Below are 18,350 nucleotides of genomic sequence, written 5' to 3'. Positions count from 1 at the left end.
ACCTTGTTCTCCCCCTTCCTTTCCCAGCTGTTGTAAGGATTCTCAAGCAGCTGACTGATTGCAGCCCATTAGCATATGTTGGTCCATGAGCGCCTCTCGATTAATGCCAATTGTCCAAATTATGGAGGAACCATGCACAAATCATACCAGAGACAGAGGCTCATCCATGACAGGGACACACTCCCAGGTCACACCTGTTCGGCCTTTCAGGCTGGCAGACACAGGCTTGAGTGGAACAGTGAGCTCTCCAGACCCCACTGGGGAACACTGCCAGTATTTTTGCCTCATAAATCCTGGTTTTTCCCTGCCTGAACCTCCCCATTGCCCAAGGGCAGCGAGGAGCTACTGCCATTGACTTGTGATGTAGCCGGAAACCCAACAGGTGTTGTCTCAAGCACACCTGTGCAACTAATCAAGGGCTTCACTAGTTGCACTGGGTGTGCTTGAGCTGGAACACATGAAACACCTGAGCTGGCTAGGAGGTTGCTGAGTGTCCAATTTTTGTTTGATTTGCTCATTGCAAATAGCTGAAAGTCTGCAAATTTTGATAATAAACCTGATTTGCAATGGGGTTGAATAATTTCAATTGTAACTGTATATTTCATTTATGTCCCACCTTTTTCTCCAAGGAGCCAAAGGTTGTGTATTGGTTCTCCCCTTACTCATTGAATGGCTTAAGAGGTAGTTACTGGCCCAAAGTCACCCAGTGAGCTTCATGGCTAAGGGGGGATTTGAACTGTGGCTCTTCAGTGGCACAGGGAAGGTTCATGTGGCTCCCTTCCTTAGATGCAGTGTAAGAAATGGAGATATAAAAGCTAGGAGCCAAAAACAGAATGGCTAGTCACCCCTCCCCAAATGCATCAGCACTTTATTTATTTTTCAAAACGCATGAACTAATACACAGTGACACATTGTTAACACCACTTTTTTTTTTGAATAATATTTATTAAAGTTTCGACTTCCGGTCAGCGCCAGCGATTAATGGCGGATTTCCCTCTGAGCTCCGGAGGGAGTCTGCTCCGTGGGTTCGGGTCCTGCTGCTACGGCGAAGCGGGGACCCTTAAAAATCACAGGCGGTGAAGCCTGTGAACGAGGAGACTCGGCGGGCACCTTTTGCGCCCCCCCAAAACTGTGAAGGAGCCTTTTTAAAGGCTTCGGAACGGCAGCGGGTGAGCGGCGCGGTGCTGAGAGTTGTTTACCCAGTCCGTGGAGTGAAGCCGCATCGCCATTATCGGAGAGCGCTGATTTCTTCCTGAGAATTGGACTTAAAAGCAACTACTCGCGAGTACGATTAAAGGATTAACTGGAGTTAAATTTTGAAGAATTTGGGCACCGAAACGGGAAAGGTATAAAAAGGAAGTCTGCCTTTCTGTTCTGCAGATAGATCAAAGCAAAGAGACTGCTAAGCTGTAACTTTTGGAGAATTTTTCCTGGAAAAGAGCAAATCCACCGTTAAAAAAGCGGCCCTCCTCCCGTTTGCAGGAGCGGTGGGGGAGGAAATTGTACTTTTTATACCTGCATGAAAAGGAGAGATTAAAAATACATCCACTGTCTTAAACCCTGGGGACGGACTGCCTTGACAGGGAAGCCGATTTGCGGGCTGTCAGCACGTTAAGGTAAAGACTTTGGAAGTGACTTCTGAGCTAACTCTGTGAAAAGATACAGTGTCTCTGGACTGTCTTTGGACTGTTTTGTATTTAAAATAACTTTGAAGGTAATTGAAACTGTGGCTTTTTAGGAGATATGGGGGACTTTTAAAGAATAAATTTGTTTCAAAATTTGTAAAGTGAAGTTGGAATTTCTCCCCCTAGAGGAGACTTTGTTGCAACAATAACAACTAAGCCACTAGCAGCTGAACCACTGGAAATTTTCTATTCAAAACAAATCTACAGGCGTGAGACTGACCTTGGCTTGGCATGAGAGTGTTATGGCAGATGGTAAAGGGAAAGTAGAACTGGCACAGGAAAAAGGTCTTAGGTCCGGCAGACAATACAAGACTGATATTTCACAACAAAGAAGGGCTTCAACATCCGGAGGCACAGGTGCAGCTGCTGCCTCACAAATAAAATCAAAAATTATGTCATCTGAAGACGCATTGGCAAAGGCACTTGGCAAAATTAATGAATCCCTGGAATATTTAATGAAACAAGGGGCAGAGACAAGTAAACAAGTTGCAGAAACTAACAAACAAGTAGCTGAGGTCTCAGCAAAAATTGATTTAAATACTACAAGCATAAATGAACTAGGAAAGAAGGTGAATTCTAATACACAGACTATTGAAAAACTTTTAGAGGAATCGGCTACAACTCGAAAGATTGCAGAGGAGGCAAAGGAAATTGCAACTGCTACCCAGGAGAAGATACCACCGGTCTTTAAGAAATTGGAGGATCATGATTTGACACTGTCCATGATTGATTTGCAAAGAAAAGAGAGAAATCTAAGAATCAGAGCAGTACCTGAAAGTGAGAAGGATAATCTGGTGGACTTTCTTACAAAAGAATTTTCGGACTTTTGGCAACAGGGCCTGGAGAAGGAAGAATTCAAGATAGTGAGTGCATTTAGACTCGGCACAAGACAAAGAAGGAATAAGGCAAGAGACTGTTTGATAACTTTAAGATCAAAAGAAGAAAGAGACAAAATCCTGAATTTGCACTACCAAAAAACACTGGAAATTGAAGATTCTCATGTGGAGATCTTCAAGGATATACCGAAACACATTTTGGATGTAAGAACCTACTACAGAGATCTGGTTGCTTTACTGAAAAGAAACAGCATACTTTTCAGGTGGAAATTTCCCCAAGGCCTATCCTTTAAATACAAAGGAAGGAAAATAAGAATAAGGACAGTGAGTGATAAAGACAAGTTTTTGAGAGAACATGAAGAGGATCTTCAGAAAGAGGCGGAATCTGGAGAGGAGCCAATTTCATCAGGAAAAGGAATACTGGACATAGCAAACTTATCATTTGGACTGCAACCACCGACAGAAGAAGAACAACTACTTGGAGCAGTAGGAGGGAAAAGTAAATAATTCCATCATGGCTCTGCAACTTCTAAGCTGGAATTGTAATGGCTTGAACATACCCCGGAAGAGAAAAAGTGTTTTTCATATATTAAAGAAAGAACAATTGGACTTGATTTGATTACAAGAGACACATGTGATGAGGTCACATAGGAAAATACTTATTAATAAAAGATTGGGACAAGAATTCATTTCATCTGACAGAGTAAAAAAAAGAGGAGTGGTGATATATGCAAAGGAAAGAATGTTGCCGAAATTAATTTTCAAAGACGAACAAGGAAGATTCTTGGCAATTGAAATTCAAGTTCAAGGAGAGAAATTTTTGATTGTAGGAATTTATGCACCGAATGAGGGGAAATCCGATTTTTTTAAGAAGTTGCATGAGATTTTGTTGGATTATTTGGACTATAACTTAATTTTGATGGGAGATATGAATGGAGTAGTATCTACAAATATGGACAAAGCACAAAGACAGGTAGTTACTAAAGATGGAAGACTACCAAAAACTTTTTTTGAAATGACTGACAATATGGACTTGGTTGATATTTGGAGAACAAAAAATCCTCTTGAGAGGGAGGGAACCTTCTTTTCTGAAGCCAAAATGACATGGACTAGAATTGACCAAATATGGGTTACTAGAGGAATGGCACCAAAGATAAAAAAAAGTTGAAATCTGCCCAAAAACTTGCTCCGACCATAATGCCGTAAAGATGGAGATGAAACAAATAACAGCTGGTTCCTTCAGATGGAGGATGAATGACACCTTATTTAGAGATGAAGAAGTGTACAAAAAGGCCCAAAAAACTTTGAGACTATTTTGAAATAAACATGAAGGCCAATGTTGAAAAAAGAGTAATCTGGGATGCAAGTAAAGCTGTTATGCGAGGATTCTTGATACAACAAAACGCAATAAAGAAGAGAAGCCAAAATGAGAAGAAAGATAAGATTTTGGAGAAGATAAAAGAAGGGGAAAGGAAATTAAGATCAAAACCAAAGTCTCATGAGATTTTGAGAGAAATCAAGTTATATCAAACACAATATATGGAATTGATGAATCAAGAAATAGAATGGAAAATTAAACAAATGAGACAAAAGACTTTTGAATCAGCAGATTAATGTGGTAAATTACTGGCTTGGCAAATGAGGAAAAGACAAAAATTAAATACGGTTACAAATTTAGAAGTGGAAGGAAAGAACATTTACAACCCAATTGAGATCAGAAATTGCTTCCAGAGATATTTTAAACAACTATATTCACAAGGGCCACAGAAAGAATTGGACATAGAGCAATTTCTTGAGAAAAATGGATTAAAAAAAATCTCCCAGGAAAGTAAAATAGTTTTGAATCAGAAAATAACTGAACAGGAAATAGAAGGTGCCATTCAAAATATGCAATTGGGCAAATCTCCGGGACCAGATGGGTTGACTTCCAGATATTATAAAGCCTTGAAGGAGTGGTTATTACAACCTTTGAAGGAAGTCTGCAATGAAATTGTGGAGGGGAAAAGAGCACCAGAATCGTGGAAAGAGACTTATATTACACTTATACCGAAGACAGAGACTGAAAAGACCCAACTTAAGAACTACCGCCCTATTTCATTATTAAATGTGGATTACAAAATTTTTGCTGACATTTTGGCTAAGAGACTGAAAAAAGTTTTGATGGAGGAGATTCATAGAGACCAAGCGGGCTTTTTCCCAAGAAGACATTTGTCAGATAACGTAAGGAATATAATTGACATTTTGCAAAAGCTAGAAGTGAATATAAACACTAAAGCAGTTTTGATATTTGTGGACGCGGAGAAAGCCTTTGACAATATTTCTTTTTAAAAAAAATAATTTTTATTGGTTTTCCAACACAAATAAAAAACAAAACAACACACTCACATAAACAAACGAAAACATATAAACATGTATAATTTCAAAAACGTTTTTTTCATAACCTTACTTCTCGGACTTCCCCTTACCTCCCATTTTCTGCATCCTTGTTTTAAAATTTCTTCAGCAACTATTCAGACCAATTAATTAATTACTTATTTTCTTTTTAAACTTCTTCTAACACTTAATCAGTTACAGCTGTAATTCTATATTTTCCTTTCCCCTGACATTTTAGCATTCTTCAATTTTACAACAATTTTTAAGATATACTTTAAATTTCTTCCAATCTTCTTCCACCGTCTCTTTTTCTTGGTCACGGATTCTGCCGGTCATCTCCGCTAGTCCCATGTAGTCGATCACCTTTGACTGCCATTCTTCCAGTGTGGGTAGTTCTTGTGTCTTCCAATACTTTGCTAAGAGGATCCTTGCTGCTGTGGTAGCATACATAAAAAACGTCCTATCCTTCTTTGATACCAATTGGCCGACCATGCCCAGGAGAAATGCCTCTGGTTTCTTATGAAAAGTACATTTAAGTACCTTCTTAATTTCATTATAAATCATTTCCCAGAAGGCTTTAATCTTCGGGCAGGTCCACCAAAGGTGGTAAAAGGTTCCTTCAGTTTCATTACATTTCCAGCATTTATTATTAGGCAAATGATAGATTTTTGCAAGCTTGGTTGGGGTCATGTACCACCTGTAAATCATTTTCATAATATTTTCTCTTAAGGCATTACATGCCGTAAATTTTATACCGGTGGTCCATAACTGTTCCCAATCCGCAAACATAATGTCATGACCACTGTCTTGTGCCCACTTAATCATGGCTGATTTAACTGTCTCATCCAATGTATTCCATTTCAACAGCAAGTCGTACATTCTTGATAAGTTCTTAGTATTGGGTTCTAACAGCTCTGTTTCTAGTTTTGATCTCTCCATCTGGAAGCCAATTTTCCTGTCTTGTTTGAACACCTCCATTATTTGATGATAATGAAGCCAATCTCATACTTTAGACTTTATTTTCTCAAAACTCTGTAATTTAATTTTTCCACTCTCTTGCTCTAGGATTTCACAGCATTTTGGCCATTTGGATTCCATATTAGGTTTTTTCACTTCCTTGGCTTCTATTGGTGACAACCACCTAGGGGTTTTATTTTCCAACAAATCCTTATATCGAATCCAAACACTATATAATGCTTTCCTGACAATATGGTTTTTAAATCCTTTGTGAATTTTTACCTTGTCATACCATATATATGCATGCCAACCGAATCTATTATCAAATCCTTCCAAATCCAAAATGTCTGTATTCTCAAGAAGTAGTCAGTCTTTCAACCAGCAGAAAGCTGCCGATTCATAGTACAGTCTTAAGTCCGGCAGGGCAAACCCCCCTCTATCTTTTGCATCAGTTAATATCTTAAATTTTATTCTGGGCTTTTTGCCCTGCCAGACAAATTTAGATATATCTTTCTGCCACTTCTTGAAACAGTCCACTTTGTCCACAATCTGTAATGTCTGAAACAAAAATAGCATTCTAGGCAATACATTCATCTTAATTACAGCAATTCGACCTAACAAGGAAAGTTTCAAATTTGACCATATTTCTAGATCTTTCTTTACCTCTGTCCAACATTTGTCATAGTTATCTTTAAATAAATTCACATTCTTAGATGTCATATCAATCCCCAAATATTTCACTTTTTTTGCCACCATTAATCCAGTTTCACTTTGAAACCTCTCTTTTTCATCATTTGTTAAGTTCTTCTCCAAGACTTTAGTTTTTTGCTTATTCAACTTAAATCCTGCTACCTGACCAAAAACTTGAATTATTTCTAAAACTCTTTTCGTACTAGTGTCTGGCTGTTGTAAAGTCAATGCTAGGTCATCTGCAAAGGCCCTCAGTTTATATTGTTTGGCTCCGACCTGAATTCCTTCAACCAGCTGGTCCCCCCTAGTCATATTTAACAATACCTCCAAGACGAATATAAAAAGTAGTGGGGATATTGGGCACCCCTGTCGTGTCCCTTTTTCTATGGGAAATTCTTCGGTAACCACATTATTTACAATTAACTTTGCTTTTTGTTCAGAATATATTGCACCTATACCATTTTCAAACCTTTGGCCTATCCCCATCCCATGGAGATTCTTCTTCATAAAACTCCAAGAAATATTATCAAAGGCTTTCTCCGCATCCACAAATATAAGTACCGCCTTCGTATTAATATTAACTTCTAACAATTCTATAATGTCAATTATGTTTCTTACGTTATCTGACATATGTCTCCCTGGGAGAAAGCCAGCCTGGTCCTTATGAATCTCCTCCACCAACACCTTCTTTAGTCTCTTTGCCAAAATGTCAGCAAATATTTTGTAATCCACATTAAGTAATGATATAGGGCGGTAGTTCTTAATCTGATTCTTTTCAGTCTCAGTTTTTGGTATAAGTGTAATGAATGCTTCTTTCCACGATTCAGGCGCCTTTCCCCCCTCTAAAATTTCATTGCAGACCTCCTTCAATGGTTGTACTAACCATTCTTTCAAGGCTTTGTAGTATCTGGAGGTCAATCCATCTGGTCCTGGAGATTTCCCTAATTGCATATTTTGAATGTCACCCTCTATTTCTTGTTCGGTTATTTTCTCATTCAAAATCATTATACTCTGTTACGAAATTTTTTGTAATCCATATTTCTTAAGGAAATCGTCTATTTCTCCTTCATTCTCCGGCCCTCTTGCATATAATCTTCTGAAATAACACTGAAAACAATTACTGATCTCATTTGGTTTATGAATGTTCCTTCCTTCCACCTCCAAACTTGTGACTGTGTTCAATTTCTGTCTCTTCTTCAATTGCCATGCTAGAAGTTTCCCACATTTGTCTGCTGATTCAAATGTCCTTTGTCTCATTTGCTTAATTTTCCATTCAATCTCTTGATTCATCAGTTCCATATATTGCATCTGGTAGAACTTGATTTCTCTCAAAATCTCATGAGACTTTGGTTTTGACCTCAATTTCCTTTCTCCTTCTTTCATCTTTTCCAGTATCTTGTCCTTCTTTTCATTTTGTTTCTTCCTCTTTAAAGAGTTCTGTTGTATTAGGAAACCTCGCATCACGGCTTTACTTGCGTCCCAAATTATTCTTTTTTCAACATCTGTCTTCAGGTTTATCTCAAAGTAATCTTTTAAAGTTTTTTGGGCCTTTTTGTAGATCTCATCATCTCTAAATAGGGTGTCATTCATCCTCCATCTGAAGGAGCCAGCTGTTATTTGCTTCATCTCCATCTTTACGGCATTATGGTCGGAGCAAGTTTTTGGGCAGATTTCTACTTTTTTTATCTTTGAAGCCATCCCACTAGTAATCCAGATTTGGTCAATTCTTGTCCATGTCATTTTTGCTTCAGAGAAAAAGGTTCCCTCTCTCTCAAGAGGGTTCCTCGTTCTCCAGATATCAATCAAGTCCATATTTTCAGTCATTTCGAAGAAAGTCTTTGGTAATCTCCCATCCTTAGAGACCACCTGTCTTTGTGCTTTGTCCATGTTTGTGGAGACCACACCATTCATATCTCCCATCAAGATTACATTACGATCCAGATAGTCCATTAATATCTCATGCAACTTCTTAAAAAATTCTGCCTTCCCTTCATTTGGTGCATAAATTCCAACTGTCAGAAATTTTTCTCCTTGGACTTGTATTTCGATTGCCAAAAATCTTCCTTGTTCATCTTTAAAGATCAACTTTGGGGCCAACTTCTCCTTCGCATAGATCACCACTCCTCTTTTCTTGACTTTATCTGACAAAATAAATTCCTGTCCTAATCTTTTGTTTATAAGTAATTTTCTATGTGCCCTAGTCACATGGGTTTCTTGTAAACAAATTAAGTCCAAATGTTCTCTTTTTAAAATATGAAATACTTCACGCCTTTTTCTGGGAAGGTTCAAACAATTACAGTTCCAACTTAGAAATTGCAGAGACATCTTGTTGTTTAGTTGATTACTCTCCAGCTGCTCCCTGCGGCTGTTCTTCCTCAGTCGGTGGTTTAAGTCCAAATGTTAGATTCAAAATATCTGCTTCTGGAGTCGATTCCACCACTTCCTTATGAAGGTCCTCCTCGTTTCCTTCCAGGAATTGTTCTTTATCTTGCACTGTTCTTATTTTTACTTTCTTCCCTTTGTAGTTAAAAGACAAACCTTGTGGAAACTCCCACCTGAAGAGTATCTTGTTCTTTTTCAGCAGGTAAACCAGGTCCTTATAGTGAGTTCTTGCCTCCAAGATGTATTTAGGGATGTCCTTGTAAATTTGAACAAAAGCGTCTTCAATCTCAAGAGTTCTTTGATAATGTAAATTTAATATTTTATCCCTTTCCTCTTTGGATCTTAAGGTTATCAGGCAATCCCTTGGATTCTTCCTGTTTTGTCTCCTACCCAATCTGAAGGCAGCTGTTATCTTAAATTCTTCTTCCTCTTGGTTTACCTGCCAAAATTCTGAAAATTCTTTGGTGAGAAAGTCCACCAAGCTGTCCCCTTCACTCTCTGGGACCAATCTTAATCTCAAGTTTCTCTCTTTCCTCTGCATCTCCCACAAAGACAAGGCCGCCTCATGTTGATCCAACTGTTTACAGACTGGTACTAATTTTTCCTGTGTAGTTTCTGCAGTAGCTTTAGCTTCCTCAGCAATCTTTCGAGTTGTAGCATTTTCTTCAATCAATTTATTTATGGTTTCTGTATTTGATGTGATACTTTTAGTATTTAGATCTAATTTTGTTGACAGTTCTGTCAGCTGTCTGGTATTTTCCGTGCTCTGCTTTGTCAAAACTTCTAAAGATTCATTTATTTTAAGTAATGCTTGTGTCACTGGATCCATCGGTATATTTGTCCCTTTTTCCTGCCCAGCTGCTCCTGTTGGCAGTGTACTAGATATTGAGCCCCTTTTCTTTTGTGTAGCTTTGACTTTAGATCTTGTTATTATCTCTTCTGCTGGGCCACTCATGTCCCAAGGTCGTTCCCACAGGAGCAGCTTTAAATGGAAAAATCCACTGACTTGTTTTTTTAAAGTCTGTATTGCAACTGTTTCCCCTCAGCCCTCTAGAGGGAGTAATTCAATGTATCCAATAGACAAAAAAAAAAAAAAAAAAAAAAACAAAACAGAAAAAACAAGAAATCCCCAAAGAGAGAGATTTTTTAGCAACAATCTTCCAATATATCCAAACTGTCAATTTGTAACTTCAGTAAAGTCCCAGACTTGTCACAAATAAAGTCCCAACTTTGTAACCAATCTTATCTGACAGCTCACAGTCTCTGTGCCTTGCTCAGGCAGTCCGTTCCCAGAAATTAAAACGGCAGAAAACTTTTCTTCCCTTTACTTTTTCCATGCAGGTTAAGCCAAATTCACTTCACTTCCCCCTTGCTCCTGCTTGCTAGGGGGAAATTCAAGTTCAATATCGAGGCTAAACAGTTCAAATTTATTTTTCCTTCAATTGCAGCTTTGTAGTTTCGTTGCTTTAGCTATCATGCAGTCCGGGGAAGGCAGACCTCCTTTATTTTGTACCTTTCCCGTTTTCGGCCAAATTTTCAGCAAGGTTTTGACAGTACCAGTAAGCTTTCCAATCCTACTTACGGGTGTTCCGTTTCAGTTCCAAATTTCAGGAAGGAATCGGCGCTCTCCGCCTATGGCGACACGGCTTCACTTCACGGGCTGGGTAGCCTTTGACAATATTTCTTGGAGTTTTATGAGGAAGAACCTCCGGGGGATGGGGGTAGGCCAAGGGTTTGAAAACGGTATAGGTGCAATATACTCTGAACAAAAAGCAAAGCTAATTGTAAACAATGTGGTTACGGAAGAATTTAAGATAGAAAAAGGGACACGTCAGGGGTGCCCAATCTCTCCATTACTTTTTATATCAGTCCTGGAGGTTTTGCTGAACATGATTAGAAGGGATCAGCTGGTTAAAGGGGTACAGGTCGGAGCTAAACAGTACAAATTGAGAGCATTTGCAGATGATCTGGTACTTACATTACAAGAGCCAGAATCTAGTACTAAAAGGGTCTTAGAATTAATTCAAGAGTTTGGTCAAGTAGCAGGATTTAAATTGAATAAGTCAAAAACTAAGGTATTAGAGAAAAATTTAACAGCTATTGAAAAAGAGAAGTTTCAGAATGAGACAGGTTTAACTGTGGTTAAGAAAGTGAAATATTTGGGGACTAATATGACAGCTAAAAATGTGAACTTATTTAAAGATAATTATGAGAAATGTTGGACAGAAGTGAAAAAAGATCTAGAAATCTGGTCAAATTTGAAGCTTTCCTTGTCTGGTCGAATTGCGGTTATAAAGATGAATGTATTGCCTAGGATGTTGTTTTTGTTTCAAACATTGCAAATTGTGGACAAGATGGACTGTTTCAAGAAGTGGCAGAAAGACATTTCTAAATTTGTCTGGCAGGGCAAGAAACCCAGAATAAAATTTAAGATTTTAACTGATGCAAAGGAAAGGGGGGGATTTGCCCTGCCAGACTTTAAACTTTACTATGAATCAGCAGCTTTCTGCTGGTTGAAAGACTGGCTGCTTCTTGAGAACACAGACATTTTGGACCTAGAAGGTTTTAACAATATTTTTGGGTGGCATGCATATTTGTGGTATGACAAGGTTAAAGCTCATAAAGCTTTTAAAAATCATATTGTCAGGAAAGCATTATATAATGTCTGGATTAAATATAAATATTTGTTGGAAAATAAAACCCCAAGGTGGTTGTCGCCAATGGAGGCAAAGGCTGTGAAAAGGCTCAATATGGAGTCCAAATGGCCAAAATATTGGGAAATTTTGGAACAAGAAGGAGACAAACTGAAAGTTCCATGTAGTCCATCAACTTCATCTGCCATTCTTCCTGGGTGGGTAGATCTTGTGTCGTCCAATAGTTTGCGATGAGTATTCTTCCTGCTGTTGTTGCATACATCAAGAAAGTTCTATCCTTCTTTGACACCAATTGGCCGACCATGCCCAGGAGAAAGGCCTCTGGTTTCTTCAGGAAGGTATATTTAAATACCTTTTTCGTTTCATTATAGATCATCTCCAAGAAAGCCTTAATCCTTGGGCACGTCCACCAAAGGTGAAAGAATGTACCTTCATTTTCTTTACATTTCCAACACTTATTATCGGGTAAATGATATATTTTTGCAAGCTTGACTGGTGTCATGTACCACCTGTATATCATTTTCATAATATTCTCTCTTAAGGCATTACATGCCGTAAATTTCATACCTGTGGTCCATAACTGTTCCCAGTCAGCGAACATAATGTTATGTCCAACATCTTGTGCCCATTTGATCATAGCAGATTTCACCATTTCATCCTGAGTATTCCATTTCAACAGCAAGTTATACATTCTTGATAATATCTTAGTTTTGGGATCTAACAGTTCTGTTTCCAATTTTGATTTTTCCACCTGGAAGCCAATTTTCTTGTCCAGATTGTAAGCCTCCCTTATTTGATAATAATGAAGCCAATCTCGCACTTTATCTTTTAGTTTCTCAAAGCACTGCAATTTCAATTTATCTCCTTCTTGTTCCAAAATCTCCCAATGTTTCGGCCTGTTAACACCACATTTTAATAGCCATTCTTACTTGGACACCACAAGCATAAATGGGGCTCAGCCTTAGCCAGTGTTAGAAACTCAGATATAAGCTAGGCACCAAATGGCTCCTTAAACCAAGGTTTCAGTTGCCAAAACAGAATGCCTAGTTGCCATTTTTGGACAAGATGGCTCTGTCAGCATCACCCTTGAGCCAGTGCCACTAACTGGACTCATACACTTCAGCCCCGACTGGGCTAGGCGAGCTGGGTAGCACTTCCAGAGACCACCTTCTGCACAGGAACAGGTCAAAGTGCTGTGGACTCACAGCTTAGAGTTGTGAGCATCGGATTCACTCCAACAAGAAGACAGTCGTTGCACAGCAGAGTACAGCAGAGTATAAAGGTAAAGGTAAAGGTACCCCTGCCCGTACGGGCCAGTCTTGACAGACTCTGGGGTTGTGCGCCCATCTCACTTAAGAGGCCAGGGGCCAGCGCTGTCCGGAGACACTTCCGGGTCACGTGGCCAGCGTGACATCGCTGCTCTGGCGAGCCAGAGCCGTATACGGAAACGCCGTTTACCTTCCCGCTGGTAAGCGGTCCCTATTTATCTACTTGCACCCAGAGGTGCTTTCGAACTGCTAGGTTGGCAGGCGCTGGGACCGAGTATAAACGACTCGGAGAGCAGCTCTGTAGAATATCTTCTTTATTCTATCTACAACTATTATACAACTATATAGAGAGCTTAATGAGGTCTAAGCATAAATGAATGCTGCACTACACTGAGTGTCTGCAGCTGCTCTTAGCAGCAACCTTATCTCTACACACGATCTGTAACACTCAGTCTCTCTCTCTCCCCCCCCACACACTGACTGGCTGACTCTTTGATGTGGTGCTGGAGCAGAATAAGTAGAGAGCAGAACACTGCCCCTCCTCTCTGGAGAATCAGCAGACTCATCAGGAGATTCTTGGATATGGGAGGGGTGAAATCTCCTCATCCTCCCCCATTTCATCCGACCATTTCAAGAATCTTTAATATAACTGCAATTTACACACACACACTCCAAAAGTTGTTCTCTGCTTACAACCTTGGTTTATATATGCAGGTATCTCTCTCCCCCTTCATCTAAGACACTTTAACACATCATTAAACAGTCACTGCAACCACTCTGTGTCTATCAGGAAAGAGTTAAACCATAAACCTCAATCTGTGGTTCACACAAAATACACATTGTGAACACACAAATGAAGCAGCTTCTAGAAAAATCTTCATACACATTTTTTCTCAGATACAAATTTACATTATTAATTGGGCAGATTTGAACAAACCACTTTCTGTACTTAAACATACGCTTGCTCCTTCAATCCTGATCCTTTTAACATATTACACATGAACTACTTAAGATCAGGTAAGGAAATAAATAAAGCGTTTTGTGCTATTACTCTCAGCACACTTCATGCCTGGTTTAAAAACCCCACCAGAGTTGCTCGTGACCGCAGCCTTAGCGAACTCTTCAGAAAACCTTTTCGGTAGTACACCCTTGGTTGTTCTCTCGGATCTGCGCAAAACTTTCTGATCCTCTTGTTTTGGTGCTTCCTCCTCTTCGGGAGAAGGGGGAGCTAAAGTATATGAAGCTGCTAAGTCTGAATCAGCATCAGACTCTCCTGAGGCTTTTGGGTTCTGATAATCTGTGCCACCATCTGGAACTACATTGGCATCAGAATTATCAATCACATCAGAACTTGCCTCCCTCTTAACTGTCTTTGCCCCTTTTGCACCATCATCACAAATGGAATGGCACTGAAAAACACCAACTCTGTCCCATTTTGGATTGTCCTCAATACTCCTGGTCAGCCTTATGGTTTTTGTGTCTGTGATCAGGACACTATAAGACCCTTTCTCATATCCTAGGAAAACACCATGCTCACCACGCTTGCTCAGTTTGTCACCCTGCAAGGTGTGCACCCAAACCTCTGATCCAAAAATTTTAAAATGCTTTACACATGGCTTTCTTTTGTGAAGCATCTCATATGGGGTGCAATTTACAGCAGACTGGTACCTTCTGTTATACACGTGACAGAAAAACGAAAAAGCTTCGGCCCAATAGGGATTGGGCAGCCCCGAATCATGTAACAGTGTTCTGATTCCTTGCTGCAGGGTCTGGTTTATTCTCTCACATAAACCATTCTCCCAGGGTAACCTGGGCTTGTCCGTCCTATGCTCAATGCCCTGTTCAGAAAGAAAACTCTCAAACTCCTCTGAACAAAACTCTCCACCCCTGTCTGTGAAAAGACAATGTACATTCTCATTATGTACATTTCTGAGCCATTTACAAAACTGGCGAAACTTGGTAAAGGCTTCAGACTTTTTCTGCAACATATAGACCCATACATATCTAGAATAGGCATCTATCAAAACCATGAAAAACCTTGAATTGCCTCTAGCAAGCACTAGAGGCCCCACTAAGTCTGCATGAATGACTTCGTATGGTTTCTTGGCCTCTCTCCCAGACTCTGTACCTTTGGGAGCTTGCCTTGCCTTACTCTCAGCACAAGAAACACATTTCATATGGTAGGGACACTCTTTCAACTTCATACCCTCAACCATATCAGGCATTTTTGCCACAGCCTGGAAATTCAAATGACCATAAGCACGGTGGTAATAATGAATACATTGGTCATGCAACTTCTCATTCTTATCAACAGACAAATTGCAACACTCTCTCTCAGTTGCATCTACAGTACCTGAAACAAAAGGCAATTGGTACAATCCATTAACACATTTTGCATACAGAATAAGCTTGCCATCTCGACGAATTTCACAACGAGATTTAGCAAACACCACCTTAAACCTTGACGATCAAGCTGGGAAACACTCAACAAATTGTCCTGAATATCAGGCGCATACAGGACATTCTTAATTGTTGCATTCAGGCTCTTTAAAAACACAGTTCCCTGAGCCAAACTTCTGAGAACAGTCCCATCTGCTTGATGAATTGCTTTGTCTTGCTTCTCAAGCTGAACAAAGAGATCCTTATCTTTGGCTACGTGGTTGGAACAGCCAGAGTCGATCACAAAGAACCTCCGCCCACGTTGATTGGAGCAGCGAGAGATCAAAGCCTTTGAAGTAGCAGGTGCTTGGGGATTTCGCCGTCCTCCCCCTCTGCCTCTGAAGTTTCCCTTCTTCTTTGAAGATTTCTTGCAGTGGAAACTCACATGGCCTTGTGCTCCACACGAAAAGCACCGCCTCAACTTTAGTGCTTTAACAGCAGCAGTTTCACTTTCACTTTCCCCTGCTGGAGACTTAGGCACATTTTCAAGCACATTTTTAACAGCACAGTCCCGGCTTTCTCTAACAGCCTGTCTGCGATCCCACTCATTCAGGAGCACGCTAGACACATAATCTTCCGTTAGCCGATCAGAAAGCATTGTAGAAATCTGGGCAGCTACTCCATCGTAAGAATCGTCTAGGCTATTTATCATCAGCATTGCAAACACAGCCTCTGAAATAGCCAGGTCTCGCTGAACAAGGTCCTGTCTGAGACGCTTTAACTGAGATAGATGGCTAGGCAAATCACCACCCTTCTCCAACTGCAGCCTGCACAGCTTCTTGAAGAAAATCACACTGGAACCAGCATTTTGCCTCAAATGCATATCTCTCAGTTTATGCCAAACAGCTCGTGCAGTCTCTTTTTTTTAAAAAAAGTTTACTTTATTAGACAAATTTTTAAAATGCACACATACCAAAGGAGTAAAAATACATGAAGAAAGAAAAGAAAAGAAAAAAAAGAAAAAAGAAAAAAGAGAAGAAACAAGAATAGAAAAAACCACTATACACTTACAGGCAGTGGACCTCGTGCAGTCTCTTGACCCTCTAAGTTTACCAGCAAGTGGTCTGAAACACTCAAAACAATTGTCCCTCGGGCTCTCATATCTGCAGCATGCCACTCAGGCCATTCTTCTGCATCCTCACCGGGAGGGTCATCTTCTATCGTGTGAAATAGCTTTTCCCTCTGTAAAAGGGCTTTCATCTTGACCTGCCAAACTGCATAGGTCTCAGGCGTGAGGAGATGAAAGGACAGAGCCATCTGGCCAGAATGTGTACAGGCCATGTCTGCTATTACTTAGAGCAAGGCACTTCCCTCGTGCAACACAGATAAAGCCTTGACTCCTTCAGCCACTCTCTTTCCCACTCAAAGCGCAATTAACAGGCAAACAGGGATGCTATCTTTTTTCTTTGGCAGTCAGCAACATACCTCCATAAATCAAGCAGCAGCAACAGCAACAGCGACAGCTTGAACACTCTGCTCCAAAACAGCTCTGCTTCTGGGCACCACAAATCAGTCCAGTATGCAGCCTCCGTTCCGCCGTCCGACAATCAGCAACAGAAACCTCTGGCGACTGGGACGACTGGGACGACTGATATGACTGGAACAACGACTGGTCAGACGACTGGGCCCATAACCGATGTCAGCATCACCCTTGAGCCAGTGCCACTAACTGGACTCATACACTTCAGCCCCGACTGGGCTAGGCGAGCTGGGTAGCACTTCCAGAGACCACCTTCTGCACAGGAACAGGTCAAAGTGCTGTGGACTCACAGCTTAGAGTTGTGAGCACCGGATTCACTCCAACAAGAAGACAGTTGTCGCACAGCAGAGTACAACAGAGTCTAGCAGAGCATAAACGACTCGGAGAGCAGCTCTGTAGAATATCTTCTTTATTCTATCTACAACTATTATACAACTATATAGAGAGCTTAATGAGGTCTAAGCATAAATGAATGCTGCACTACACTGAGTGTCTGCAGCTGCTCTTAGCAGCAACCTTATCTCTACACACGATCTGTAACACTCAGTCTCTCCCCGCCCCGCCCCCCCCCGACACACTGACTGACTGACTCTTTGATGTGGTGCTGGAGCAGAATAAGTAGAGAGCAGAACACTGCCCCTCCTCTCTGGAGAATCAGCAGACTCATCAGTAGATTCTTGGATATGGGAGGGGTGAAATCTCCTCAGGCTCTAAAGTTCTATTTTTCAAATGGTAGACTGACTGTGATTGATTATCATTTAAACACCTGACTAGCTCAGATAACAACCTTGAGCTACCTTAAGAACTTTGAGGAGTCCTTGAGAAGAAAGGTCACTTGATCCAGGGACAGTCTACATATACAGGTGAAACTCGAAAAATTAGAATATCGTGGAAAAGTTCATTTATTTCAGTAATTCAACTTAAAAGGTGAAACTAATATATGAGATAGACTCATGACATACAAAGCGAGATATGTCAAGCCTTTATTTGTTATAATTGTGACGATTATGGGGTACAGCTGATAAAAACCCCAAATTAACAATCTCAGAAAATTAGAATATTGTGAAAAGGTGCAGTAGCTATTCAATCCATAACACCTGCAATGGGTTCAGTAGGAAGCACAATCATGGGGAAGGCTGCTGACCTGACAGTTGTGCAGAAAGCCATCACTGAGACCCTCCATAAGGAGGGAAAGCCTCAAACGGTAATTGCAGAAGTTGGATGTTCCCAAAGTGCTGTATCGAAGCACATTAATGGAAAGTTATGCGGAAGGGGAAAGTGTGGAAGAAAAAGGTGCACAAGCAGCAGGGATGACCACAGCCTGGAGAGGATTGTCAGGAAAAGACCATTCAAACGTGTTGGGGACTTTCACAAGGAGTGGACTGAGGCTGGAGTTAGTGCATCAAGAGCTACCACACACAGACGGATCCTGGAGATGGCCTTCAAATGTCATATTCCTCTTGTCAAGCCACTCCTGAACAAGAAATGACGTCAGAAGCATCTTGCCTGGGCTAAAGGGAAAAAAAGAACTGGGCTGTTGCTCAGTGATTCCAAGTCCTCTTTTCTGATGAGAGCAACTTTTGCAT

The sequence above is a fragment of the Podarcis gaigeae genome, assembly GCF_964106915.1.
Source record: "Podarcis gaigeae genome assembly, chromosome: W".
Classification (NCBI taxonomy): Eukaryota; Metazoa; Chordata; class Lepidosauria; order Squamata; family Lacertidae; genus Podarcis; species Podarcis gaigeae.
The sequence above is the reverse complement of the archived record's forward strand: the minus strand, read 5'-3'. Positions refer to the sequence as shown.